A 12394-nucleotide genomic window follows, 5' to 3' on the forward strand; every position below is an offset into this window, starting at 1 on the left:
TCACTTTCTGGCGTGGGAATTGTCGGGCCTCCGATCACAGCGGATAGTGCTCAACCTAATATGAATTGTTCAGTTAAGACTATTACCCTTAAATTATGAAGTTATTCACTGACAGCAGATTTATGTCTCTGTAACATGTTTTTTTTAATGTAATCATAAAATGTCTTTTTCAGTTTTCAGAAGAAGTTTTGAAAAACGATACTGTAGATTTTCCTGCTACGAAAGAGGCTATCATAAAACACAGGCTGCAAATCGCTGTCACTCTTCTCCTAGAGACTGGTAAAGTAATTTAGGGGATGTTTTGGCAATCCAAATAATTGTCCTTATAATTGCTGTAAAACATCTTATGCAGCTATCAGAATTATTCCATACTTACCTAAAAAGTATTAGTGTGAAAAATGAAGAATTATAGATGCATGCTCTGCATTTTTTGTTTTGTTTCGAAGATGACCTGACTGACCCTATTCAGATATTTATCTATGTGTGCCCAAAGGAATTTGGAGAGTAATTCCTCGTCAATGGATCCGTCCAGCGTTGGGATGTCATCGGTGGTTTCGGCCAGCCTCGAGTTTTCAGGCGTCCGTCGGGGAGGACGGAGGAGGAGGAGGAGATCTGCGCCGGCCCAGTCAGAGACCGTGCACGTCCCGTCTGACCAGTCAGAGACCACTCGCGTCCCGTCGGCCCAGTCAGAGACCGTGCACGTTCCGTCTGCCCAGTCAGAGACCGTTCGTGTCCCGTCTGCCCAATCAGAGACCGGGCACGTTCCATCTGCCCAGTCAGAGAGCGTGCGCGTCCCGTCTGACCAGTCAGAGACCACTCGCGTCCCGTCTGCCCAGTCAGAGACCGTTCGTGTCCCGTCTGCCCAGTCAGAGGCCGTGCACGTTCCGTCTGCCCAGTCAGAGACCGTTCGTGTCCCGTCTGCCCAGTCAGAGACCGTGCACGTCCCGTCTGCCCAGTCAGAGACCGTTCGTGTTCCGTCTGCCCAGTCAGAGACCGTGTGCGTCCCGTCTGCCCAGTCAGAGACAGTTCGCGTTCCGCCTGCCCAGCCAGAGACCGTTCACGTCCCGTCTGCCCAGTCAGAGACCGTGCACGTTCCGTCTGCCCAGTCAGAGACCGTTCGTGTCCCGTCTGCCCAGTCAGAGACCGTGCACGTCCCGTCTGCCCAGTCAGAGACCGTTCGTGTTCCGTCTGCCCAGTCAGAGACCGTGTGCGTCCAGTCTGCCCAGTCAGAGACAGTTCGCGTTCCGCCTGCCCAGCCAGAGACCGTTCACGTCCCGTCTGCCCAGTCAGAGACCGTGCACGTTCCGTCTGCCCAGTCAGAGACCGTTCGTGTCCCGTCTGCCCAGTCAGAGACCGTGCACGTCCCGTCTGCCCAGTCAGAGACCGTTCGTGTCCCGTCTGCCCAGTCAGAGACCGTGCACGTCCCGTCTGCCCAGTGTGAGACAGATTTAGAGATGACCATTTGTGGGGCCGCCCAGGCAATGATGGACTATTTGGAGCGTCTGGCTCGGAATCCTAGACATGCCAGTGTCTGCTGTTCCTGAGTCGGAGCCCGTGTCTGCTGTTCCTGAGTCGGAGCCCGTGTCTGCTGTTCCTGAGTCGGAGCCCGTGTCTGCTGTTCCTGAGTCGGAGCCCGTGTCTGCTGTTCCTGAGTCGGAGCCCGTGTCTGCTGTTCCTGAGTCGGAGCCCGTGTCTGCTGTTCCTGAGTCGGAGCCCGTGTCTGCTGTTCCTGAGTCGGAGCCCGTGTCTGCTGTTCCTGAGTCGGAGCCCGTGTCTGCTGTTCCTGAGTCGGAGCCCGTGTCTGCTGTTCCTGAGTCGGAGCCCGTGTCTGCTGTTCCTGAGTCGGAGCCCGTGTCTGCTGTTCCTGAGTCGGAGCCCGTGTCTGCTGTTCCTGAGTCGGAGCCCGTGTCTGCTGTTCCTGAGTCGGAGCCCGTGTCTGCTGTTCCTGAGTCGGGTCTGGTGGTTCCGATTTCGGTGGTCCGGAGACGGAGGAGGAGAAGGAGAAGAGCCTCTTCATCGGGTCGTCTGGTGGTTTCTAACCCAGAGACCAGCCCGGAGGTAACTGCCATCCCTGCCGCCCCGGTTGCTGTTGTTGTTCCTGAGCCGGTGGTGTCTGTTCCAGTGCCTGAGCCGGTGGTGTCTGTTCCAGTTCCTGAGCCGGTGGTGTCTGTTCCAGTTCCTGAGCCGGTGGGGTCGTCTCCGCCCTGGCCGCCCGAGGGGTCGTCTCCGCCCTGGCCGCCCGAGGGGTCGTCTCCCCCCTGGCCGCCCGAGGGGTCGTCTCCGCCCTGGCCGCCCGATGGACTGTCGTCTCCGCCCTGGCCGCCAGATGGACTGTCGTCTCCGCCCTGGCCGCCAGATGGACTGTCGTCTCCGCCCTGGCCGCCAGATGGACTGTCGTCTCCGCCCTGGCCGCCAGATGGACTGTCGTCTCCGCCCTGGCCGCCAGATGGACTGTCGTCTCCGCCCTGGCCGCCCGAGGGGTCTTCACCGCCCTGGCCGCCCGAGGGGTCTTCACCGCCCTGGCCGCCCGAGGGGTCTTCACCGCCCTGGCCGCCCGAGGGGTCTTCACCGCCCTGGCCGCCTGATGAACTGTCCGCTTCGCCCTGGCCGCCTGATGAACTGTCCGCTTCGCCTGTCCCTCCCGTCCCGCCCTGGTCTGTCCCTCCCGTCCCTCCCGTCCCGCCCTGGTCTGTCCCTCCCGTCCCGCCCTGGTCTGTCCCTCCCGTCCCTCCCCCTTGTTATCTGATTATTGGTTTAGTTGTCCCACCTGTCCTGCTCGTTACCCTCCTTGTTTGCCTCCCTATTTAGTCTTCCTGTGTTTGCTGCCCTGTGCTGGTTCGTTATTCATGTTACGTGTTTCCGTGTTACCCTCCCGTTTGTTTCCGTGCCTTGGAAGTTATACCTTACCTGTGAAGGCTGGGGTTTCACCCCAGCCCGCAGCTGGCCTGTGTGGCTAGAATGGGAACTATTCTTGCAAGAATAAATATATCTTTTTCTTTTAAATACAATTTGGATCTTGACGTCTCTTTTGCCTGGGAATGCTGTGATTTGTAAAATATTGTTTTTGCCACAACAAGAAGTCAAGAATGAAAATTTGCAGCCTCTTACCCAGAAATCCAAATAATTTGTTTTCCAGATTCAGTGTGACATTTGTTTACGGTAGTTCCACCATATGTACGTTCAAGGCCCACCAACAGAGGAGGCCTTCCTGTGTACTGCTTGTACTCCTTAGTTTTCTGTACATTGTTGTTCTGGAGGACCAGTACAATACACATAGTATTACATTACACCTTCCAGGTTTGTGTCTTCTTATCTTAAATAAAATTCTTTATTTTGCTTGAAAAATGGCTTACAATATATTGATTAATAAATTAATTGCACAATTGCCTTAACCCAATCCCAATTCTACCCCTTTCCCCTTCGTCTACCCCTAACCCTTCGCCTTCCCCTTGACCCTTGAAACAGAGTGGGAAGGCGTAGGGATGAAAATATTCCCCTAGGAAATGGGACACCACTACTACACCGTTACACGTCATTATACGTCGTCGCCTACGTCACAGGAGATGCGCCGATGTTTATCACAAACTTCCAAGATGCACAGGACTTGTACACAGGACTTGTTTTCTGTGGTGTTGTATTAACACGTTGGAGGTACAGACCTATGTTTGTCCTATTTATTTATTTACTGTGTGAAACTGTGTGAAATACGACATTGTGTGGCGTTCATGTGCGTTCAACTCATAAATACGATCTTTACGAGATGACTTGAACGCACCAATAGCTTGTGTGCTTTGTTCGGGGGAGAGGAGATTTTTTTTACAAACGTTTCTTTGAAGGAACTGACCGTAAATATGAACACAAGATTGAATGTAACAAAGCAAATCATTATTTGTCGTTAAAATACTTATTAAAGCCAACAATTCTTACATTTATGGTCTAATTTTTTGCTTGGGCAGCCATTTTGCGTCTGTAGCCGGTGTATGCAGTGACACTTCTCATACCCCTTCGTTTGAAGTGTGGTCCTGAAAAATCTTTGTTTGAAGGGCTATCTGGCCCTTCCCCCTAGCCCTCCCCCTCCAACCAAAAGAGAATCGAGACAGCCCTACCCCTCCACGTGCACGCGCAAAACAGAGGGGAAGGGGAAAGTGAAGGGGTAAGGGGTAGAATTGGGATTGGCCCTAACTTTCTTTTGATTGATTAATAAACTAATACTTTTTTATGTAAACAACATGTCAAAAACAGTTTCCAAAGTTATTGTCTTACTGTATATTTTGTACATTCAAGCGATGAAGAAAGTGGATACAGGATCTACTGTATCCTATTATATATTAAAACTGAAAGTGTACTGGAGACTCACTTCAAGTTAGGGCCTAAGCTTTAAGAATTCCTAGATGCAAAAGGGGGGTATAAGTGTTCTGGTGTGTGGAAGTGTTTGATGTTCATTTTGCAGGAGCTTTGGTGTTTAGAGTGGTGAGGAAAAACTGAAACTGTTTCGTAGTCTGGTGGTGGCAGCGCGGATGCTCTGGGTAGAAGGGTGAAGTGGGTGTGTGGAGTCCTTCATGATGCGGATGGTCCTCCAAATACACTGAGCATTGTAAATGTCATAAATTGGTGGGAGTGCAGTTCCTATGATCTTACTAGCTGTCTTCACTATCCGCTGTGGACTGAAGGCCCGACAATTCCAACGCCAGAAAGTGATGCAGCTGAATGAAACACTCTCTATGTGGTGTGGTGGGGTGGGGGGGTACTTTCCTTGCTTTCTTCAGGCGCCACAGGAAGTCGAGACGTTGATAGGCCATCATCTGTGCATTATGGAGAGGAGATACTTTTTATAACATGTTTAAAAACAGTCTGAAAAAATCTGTATCCCACTATAACTTTTGTCAGGAAACAATAAACGTGTCCATATTCACTGCTGTTATTAGACAGTATGTGAATTATTCACAAAATAAAACACTTGATGATAGGCCATCATCTGTAGATTTTTTTGGGGGGGATACATATTTTGTCAGGTCGAAAATACGGTCTGAAAAAATCTGTATCCCACTATAACTTTTGTCAGGAAACAATAAACTTGTCCATATTCACTGCTGTTATTAGACATTATGTGAATTATTCACAAAATAAAACACTTGATGATAGGCCATCATCTGTAGATTTTTTTGGGGGGAGATACATATTTTGTCAGGTCGAAAATACGGTCTGAAAAAATCTGTATCCCACTATAACTTTTGTCAGGAAACAATAAACGTGTCCATATTCACTGCTGTTATTAATCATGATGTGAATTATTCACAAAATTAAACACTTGAGGATAGGCCATCATCTGTAGATTTTTTTGGGGGGGATACATATTTTGTCAGGTCGAAAATACGGTCTGAAAAAATCTGTATCCCACTATAACTTTTGTCAGGAAACAATAAACTTGTCCATATTCACTGCTGTTATTAGACATTATGTGAATTATTCACAAAATAAAACACTTGATGATAGGCCATCATCTGTAGATTTTTTTGGGGGGGATACATATTTTGTCAGGTCGAAAATACGGTCTGAAAAAATCTGTATCCCACTATAACTTTTGTCAGGAAACAATAAACGTGTCCATATTCACTGCTGTTATTAATCATGATGTGAATTATTCACAAAATTAAACACTTGAGGATAGGCCATCATCTGTAGATTTTTTTGGGGGGGATACATATTTTGTCAGGTCGAAAATACGGTCTGAAAAAATCTGTATCCCACTATAACTTTTGTCAGGAAACAATAAACTTGTCCATATTCACTGCTGTTATTAGACATTATGTGAATTATTCACAAAATAAAACACTTGATGATAGGCCATCATCTGTAGATTTTTTTTGGGGGGGGATACATATTTTGTCAGGTCGAAAATACGGTCTGAAAAAATCTGTATCCCACTATAACTTTTGTCAGGAAACAATAAACTTGTCCATATTCACTGCTGTTATTAGACATTATGTGAATTATTCACAAAATAAAACACTTGATGATAGGCCATCATCTGTAGATTTTTTTGGGGGGGATACATATTTTGTCAGGTCGAAAATACGGTCTGAAAAAATCGTACTCGGTTACTTACGTAACCTCGGTTCTCTCTAGAAGAGGGAACGAGTACTGCGTACTGAAAGTACGCACCGGGTAAAGTCTCTTTGCTCGAGATATTGAAGCCAAAATTTATCCTTAAATTTCCATATCTTGTAAACGCAGTGCAGCAGCAGTCAGACCTAGAGCGGGCAATCTAGCGCGCTCATTGGCTGCTCCGCGGCAACTGCTGCAGCCTACCACTGAGCCCCTGGCGTGACGTCACGCCCAATGAGGACGCTTCGCGCCCTCACGCGGCCAAGCCCGCCAAAATGGGAGTGGCTTAGCGTATATAAGGGGCAGTTCAGGCTGCTAACACTCGATTTTGATCGCTGAAGCGAAATGAGCTCGAAGCGCGACACGGCAGGGAACGCAGTACTCGTTCCCTCTTCTAGAGAGAACCGAGGTTACGTAAGTAACCGAGTACGTTCTCTTACGAGAGGTTCTCTCGTACTGCGTACTGAAAGTACGCACCGGGAACCCCTTGTAAACGCCGTGTGCGCTTAAGCAGTCACTATATGAATCCCAGGGGGGAACGCCCCGGGGGACATGGATAAGTGAAATTAGGTGGCCAACAGAGTGGGCTCGCACCTGTACATAAGCACTATATGAGGGGATATACATACAGAGCGGCACTGCCGGTCTTATATTTGAACACATCTACCCTTGTAGCGCAGTTCACAAGTGAGTCGCTAGGACTCTTTTTTTTTTTTTTTTTTTCAGACTGAAAGGAGTCTAGCCTGCAAGGCGGGGACTTCTAGGTTGTAGAACCTAACAAATGTAGACGGGGAGGCCCAGCCTGCCGCCGTACAAATGTCATGAATAGAAATCCCGCTGGACCAAGCCCACGACGAGGCCATGCCTCTGGTGGAATGAGCCCTAACGCCCAAGGGGCATTGCAGGTCTTTTGACGCGTAAGCCGCAGCAATAGCGTCCACTATCCATCTGGATAGGCTGTGTTTCGAGGCGGCGAGACCTTTGGTGCGCCCACCGAACGAAACAAAAAGCTGCTCCGAGCGCCTGAAGGCGGCGGAGCGCGTGACGTAAATTCTCAGTGCTCTGACAGGACAAAGGAGGTTCGTATCGACCTCGTTGTCTGATGCCGGCAAAGCTGAGAGCGAAATGATCTGTGCTCTGAACGGGGTACCGATCGCTTTGGGGACATAACCATGTCTCGGTTTAAGGATGACTTTAGAGTCATTAGGTCCAAACTCGAGGCACGTAGCACTCACAGAGAGCGCGTGCAAGTCACCCACACGTTTAACTGATGCAAGAGCGATCAGAAACACGGTTTTGAGCGCGAGGTACTTCAAATCCACAGAGTGAAGCGGTTCGAAGGGATGTGCTTTCAGGGCCTCTAGGACCAGGGAAAGATCCCAGAAAGGAACCGAGGGGGGCCGTGGGGGATTCATCCTCCTGGCTCCTCTAAGGAAGCGGATGATGAGCTCATTCCTTCCTATCGCCTGGCCGAGCGTCGACTCGGCGAACGCTGCGATGGCCGCGACATATACTTTGAGCGTGGAAGGGGACCTGCCCCTTTCCAACATCTCTTGAAGGAAGCAAAGCACCCACGAGACTCCGCACGTTTGAGGCTGTAAGCCCTTGTCCGTGCACCATTTAGTAAACACCGACCATTTAGACGCATAAAGCCGCCTGGTAGAGGGAGCTCTAGATTGCGTGATCGTGTTCACGACCCCTTCTGGCAAAACAACGGGTACCCATTGATTATCCATGCATGCAGAGACCATAGCTCTGGATGAGGATGCCAAATCGATCCGCCGGCTTGGGAAAGGAGGTCTTTCCTCACCGGGATCGGCCATGGGGCTGAGTCTGACAGCCGCACCAACTCCGAGAACCATATCTGGTTCTCCCATCGGGGGGCTATGAGGAGCACCGAGTGACGCATTTCCCTGATTCTCTTGATTACTTGTGGTAACAATGAGACCGGAGGGAACGCGTATAACGGGCATCTGGGCCAAGTCTGGGCCAGAGCGTCCTCGTTCTTCGAAAAGAACCTTAGGCAATGGGCGTTGTCTGTCGACGCGAATAGGTCGACTTCCGCCTTGCCGAAGCGGTGCCACAATAACTGGACTGACTGAGGGTGCAGGGACCATTCCCCGAGGGGAACGTTGTTCCTGGACAGTCTGTCCGGTCCGTCGTTCAGGCGTCCTGGCACATGCGTGGCTCTGAGCGAGCGCACGTGGTGCTGAGCCCAGACGAGGAGGCGTTCCGCCAGATCGCAGAGTGCCCTGGATCTGACACCGCCCTGGCGGTTCACGTACGATACCACAGACATGTTGTCCGTTCGAACCAGTACGTGGTGGCCCCGCAGAAAAGGGAGGAAGTGTTTCACAGTGTACTCGACCGCTATCATCTCCAGACAGTTTATATGGAGGAGCTTCTCCGTGTCTGACCATAGGCCAAAGACCGGTCTGCCCTCGAATATCCCGCCCCAACCGAGGTTGGAAGCGTCCGTCGAGATAACTTTTCGGTACGAGACAGTTCCCATCATAACTCCCTGCTGATACCAGTCGGTCACAAGCCAGGGCTGCAGAGCTGAAACACAGCTCTGAGTCACTCTGATTCGGTAACCGCCGGAAGCCCACGCTCGGTGGTGTACACGAGCGTTGAGCCATCGTTGCAGGGGGCGCATACGCAATAGACCTAGCCGGAGCACTGCTGCGGCTGAGGCCATAAAGCCCAGCAATCTCTGAAACGTTTTCAGGGGAAACACTTTGTCTTTCTGGAAAGATGCGGCCAAACGCTGAACACGGCGCGCGCGCTGTGTTGACAAGCGAGCCGTCATTGCCACTGAGTCGAGCTGTATTCCCAGAAAGGAAGCTGACTGACGGGGCAGCAGTGAGCTCTTGGTCCAATTGACCGTGAGACCCAGGTTTTCCAGATGACTGAGTAGCACAGCTCTGTGAGACACAAGTTCCGCCTCTGATTGTGCTAAAATCAGCCAATCGTCCAGATAGTTCAATATTCGCATCCCCTGACGCCTCAGGGGAGCGAGCGCCGCGTCCATGCACTTCGTAAATGTACGGGGTGCTAAAGACAGGCCGAACGGCAGGACGGTGTACTGATATACCTGACCGTCGAAGGCGAATCTCAAGAATGGCCTGTGACGGGGTATGATCTGAATCTGAAAGTACGCGTCTTTCAGATCGAGAGAAATGAACCAGTCCCTCGGGCGAATTTGCGCGAGGATTTGTCTGGTCGTGATCATTTTGAACGGTCTTTTCATAAGAGCTTTGTTCAAATGTCTCAGATCTAATATAGGTCTGAGCGCTCCGTCCTTCTTGGGCACGAGAAAATAACGGCTGTAAAAGCCTGACTCGCTCATAGAAGGACGTACCGGCTCTATCGCCCCCTTGCATAACAGTTTTGCTATTTCTGCGCGAAGTAGGTGTGCTACTTCTGGGTTCACGCTCGTCACTGTACGGGCTCGGAAGCGCGGGGGACGGCGAGCGAACTGCAGTGTATAGCCTTGTCTTACAACCTTCAGCACCCATTCTGACACGCCCGGGATAGCTTCCCATGCTTTCGCACGCATAGCTAGGGGCAGAATGGTCTCCGCGTCCTGAGCGCCGCACTGCGCGGGCTCGAGGAACTGAAACGGAGGTATCAGCGCGGCGCGCGCGCCCTCGTTTGCTGAGTAATGCTGCTCGCTGGTTACAGCAGCCTGCCGTTTCGCATTCAGTAACTCGGTCGCTAGGGACGGAGAATAGTCTGTGGCGCGAACAGCGGTGCTTGTGAGCGATATGGGGGGAACAGTGTTCGTCAGTGAGCGCGCGTGCTCGTGAGCACGTGCGGCGCTTATATCTGAAACACGGCCTATTGGCTTTATTAGTTTCGCCCCCCGTGATAACTGTACAGCAGAGCGGACATTTTGTAGGTGTGGGCACTGGGACGTGGGCACAAATCCTACATTTAACACTCGAGCGGCGCGTGCCCGCTTTATATGAGTGGGCTCTGTGACAAACCTGGGGGGCGTGCTTGTGTGTAGGGGTGAACACATTGGAGTGGGCACATTTTCTACACATAGAACACAATCGGCGTGAGCCGTATATACAGACATTACACTCTTTTTGTGATTTATCTGGGTCGCCGTGAAAACGGCGTTTGTGTGCAGGCGAGCGTGTACTGTGAGTGGCTCGTTGGCTGCTAAATACACAACTGCAGTAGCCTTGTTTAAGGGGACTGACAGAGCGGCTAACTTTGATGGCGGTCCGGCGGCGGCGGCGGGACTCGCGCATCTTTTCCTCTTCGCGGTGGCTAGGAGGATTTCGCGGCTTCAGGCTTCAGCACGATCTTCTGTCGCGGTCCCCGGGGGGGAGGCGGTCTGTGACGGCTGTTTGAGCGCGATCGAGGGCGGCCGCCCTGTCGCTGCTGCGAAGCTGATGGAGGCTGCGATGGGCGTTGTTGCGATGAGCTTCGTGCAGGAGGCTGCTGGGAGCGGCCTGCAGCGGAGCTAACGCGTCGTGGGAGGAACAGCTTCATGGCTTGAGACGTTTTCTGTACCTCAGAAAACCTTTCCACGATCCCGGTCACCGCGGGGCCGAAGAGGCCGGCGGGGGAGAGCGGGGCGTTGAGGAACACGGCGCGCTCAGACTCACTCATCTCGGCGAGCGTCAGCCAAAGGTGCCTCTCCGTTACCGTGAGTGAAGCCATGCATCGTCCCATCGCCTGTGCTGCGGATTTCGTGGCGCGGAGGGAAAGATCCGTCGCGCTGCGCAGATCCGTCACGATGTCCTGAACCGGGCGTTTCTCGTCCAAACGGCGGAGGAGTTCAGCCTGGAGGATCTGGAGGACAGCCATAGAATGCAGGGCGGAAGCGGCTTGTCCGGCGGCGGCGAAAGCGCGGCCGACAAGGGCTGAAGTGGTCCTGCAGGCTTTCGACGGGAGGGCAGACTTTGAGCGCCATTTTGGTGATGGCGGGCAAAGATGCACTGCGACCGCCTCTTCCACTGGGGGAATCCGGCTGTAGCCTTTTTCGACGGCTCCGTCCACTTGGGAGAGAGTCGAGGAAGCAGGGGAGCGGAGTCTCGCGGAGAATGGAGCATTCCACGATTTAGAGAGCTCGCTGTGGAGCTCCGGCAGGAAGGGTGCTGACCTAGAGGCAGGCGCTAGGCGGCGGCTAGGTAAAAAGCACCCATCGAGCCTGTTGGGCGCGGGCGCCTCCGGTGGAGACCAGTCCAGGCCCAGTTGGTCGACGGCCATGGTGAGGAGGCGGATGAGTTCGGCGTCCACATTAGACCGGGCCTTGCCAGGTTCCTGCGTCGAAGAGGAGGTGGAGTGTGTAGATCCAGACCACTCTTCACTGTCCGACGCCAGGAGAGAACAGCTGTCGATGGCGTCGTCCCCCGCCTCGTCCCCTGTGTCGACGGCAGTGAGGGCCGAAGCCGTCATCTGCGCGTCGGGAAGGGGGGGCGGTGAAGGGGAACGCGAAGCTCGAGGGGAAGGTTCCGGCGAGCGTTCGCGAGCGACGGGCTCCGGGAGTCTCTGGGCACGGCGCTTCTTCTTCCGCGGGCCACTGGAGAGAGGCGGAGCGACAGCTTCGACGTTGAAGAGGGCGAGTCGAGCCCGCAGGGTCGAAATCGCCATCTCGTCGCACTCGATGCAGCCACCCGTCGAGAGAGCGATGGCTGCGTGGTCTCGGCCCAGGCAGAGAGCGCAGATCACGTGGCGGTCTCCGTCGCTGAGCGCGGTTCGGCACGAACCGCAGGAAAGACGAGGCATTTTTGTACAAACGCCTTTGCTCTTTTAGGACGTGAGTCGCGGCGGCGAGCTCACGGAGAGGTTTTGGAAAAAGGATACTTTGTCGCCGGATAGCGTAGCTGGCACGGACGGCTGAAGGTGGCGAAGACGGCCGGCTTCCTCAGGCGCTGTCCTAAGCTGGCTGGTCGCTGGATTCAACGGCGGCGGCTTCTCTCGGAGGTCAGCGAAGCGTAGAGCGTCGCTGAAGAGATTAAAATCGAGTGTTAGCAGCCTGAACTGCCCCTTATATACGCTAAGCCACTCCCATTTTGGCGGGCTTGGCCGCGTGAGGGCGCGAAGCGTCCTCATTGGGCGTGACGTCACGCCAGGGGCTCAGTGGTAGGCTGCAGCAGTTGCCGCGGAGCAGCCAATGAGCGCGCTAGATTGCCCGCTCTAGGTCTGACTGCTGCTGCACTGCGTTTACAAGATATGGAAATTTAAGGATAAATTTTGGCTTCAATATCTCGAGCAAAGAGACTTTACCCGGTGCGTACTTTCAGTACGCAGTACGAGAGAACCTCTCGTA

This window comes from Phoxinus phoxinus, assembly GCF_949152265.1.
Source record: "Phoxinus phoxinus genome assembly, chromosome: 1".
Lineage (NCBI taxonomy): Eukaryota > Metazoa > Chordata > Actinopteri > Cypriniformes > Leuciscidae > Phoxinus > Phoxinus phoxinus.